Genomic DNA, 1,777 nt, shown 5'->3' with positions numbered 1-1,777 from the left:
ACAGAAAGGAAGTCAACTACAGCAGAAAATCTACAGCAAAGGACAGCCACTTTTTTCACAAGGCAATAACGCCAAAAAGCCTTGCTTTTTGGTTTAGCCTTTACCAGATCCCTTGGTTCTGATAAGTCTCTCGCGAGAAGATGGCTGAGCGATCACTGTATCATGTATAATATAATGTTGCGGCTTGTAGCACGGCCACAGTTCCAAATCCAACACAAACGCCATCTCCCCTGGGGTCACTGTCTCTCCCTCCACTCCACATTCAGCTTTCCCTGAGAGGTCCACCTTTGTGCTTAGTTCCTCAGATGGACCAGAAGAGGGCGCTGCTGCATCACTTAAAATGCAATTTAATAACTGAAGAGACTGTGGATGGGGAGTGGATCTGGGAGAGAGAGGACATGGGGATAGCTGGGAGGAGTGGAGGGAGGGGAAACTGGTCAGGTTGTATTGTAGAAGAGAAGAATCTATTTTCAAAAAAAAATGAAAAGAAAAAAAACTTGCGTAATGAAGAAAAGAGGGGCTATGTCTTCCTCCACTTGAGAAGCTAATGGCAGTTGCTGACGACTGAGGGAGAGTCATGTTTCTTGTGGGGAAGAGGCCAAGGGTAGGTTGCCCAAGTCCCAGAGGACGAGCCTACATGCCATGCGCATATGGACAGTACTAATTGAACTTAGTGAATTACTGACAAAAAGACACAAAGCTGAAGGGATGGGGACGATGTTGGGAGGGTAAGGGGTGATAGAGGGATGACGTGGGTGGTGGCTAGGACCACGATACTGCATACACATGTATGAAGTTATCAAGGATCTAAAAATGCAGATTTTAAAAAAAACAAACCTGTGATATCAGAACTGGAGAGGTGGAGGCAGGAGGATCATGAGTTCAAGACCATCCTTAGTTAAAGAGTATGTCTGAATCCACTTCAGGCTACCTCAGACTATGTCTCAGAAAAGACAGAGAAAGGAGAGGAGAGGAAAGGAGAGGAGAGGAGAGGAAAGGAAAGGAAAGGAAAGGGAAAGGGATTGCTCATTCAGGTTAAATCTTCGTCCTTCATCCCGAAAGCACTCAAGAAAGGTTGAAGTGAGGGGTGGGAATGGTGGTCACACAGTAATGTGAATGGGCAACACTTGTTCTTCATGCCATCGGCTGCACACAGAAGTGTTCCTTGGTAAAGTTCGTGGTATCTCCATGTCTTAGTTAGGGGTTTTTTCCTTATTGCTGTGAAGAGACACCATGACCACTCTTCTAAAGAAAACCATTTGATTGAGGGGGCTGGCTTATAGTTTCAGAGGTTCAGTCCATTATCATCATGGCGGGGAGCATGGAGGCACAGGCAGAGTACTGAGCTGGAGCTGCGTGTCCTACAAGAGGAAGTTGACTGACTGTCACGTTGAGGGAAACTTGGGAAAAAGAGACCTCAAAGTCCGCCCTCACAGTGCCACACTTCCTCCAACAAGACCACACCTCCTAATAGTGCCACTCCCTTGGGGGGCCACTTTCTTCCCCAAAGCTCACCTAGGATTCTTGGGGACACTATATACCACCACTGGCTCGCACTGCCAGACCCCAGTGGGCTCACACAGATGTTTGAAGGCCCGATTTGTTTTGCTGTAATACTTTACTAAGCTGGGTTTTAGAAATCTTAGTTTTCCTGCTTTCGTCATTGAATTTGCTATCAAATGCCAAGTTGTGAATCTTCGGTTAATTGTTAGACTGCCAATCCTCCTTAGCTTTCTGTTGCCACAGCTGTGAGTCTTCCTTTTCTTCCATACAGCGG

This window comes from Microtus oregoni, unplaced genomic scaffold (genome assembly GCF_018167655.1).
Source record: "Microtus oregoni isolate MIOR12 unplaced genomic scaffold, Mior012 000110F_ref0000174, whole genome shotgun sequence".
In the NCBI taxonomy this organism is placed as follows: Eukaryota; Metazoa; Chordata; class Mammalia; order Rodentia; family Cricetidae; genus Microtus; species Microtus oregoni.
The sequence above is the reverse complement of the archived record's forward strand: the minus strand, read 5'-3'. Positions refer to the sequence as shown.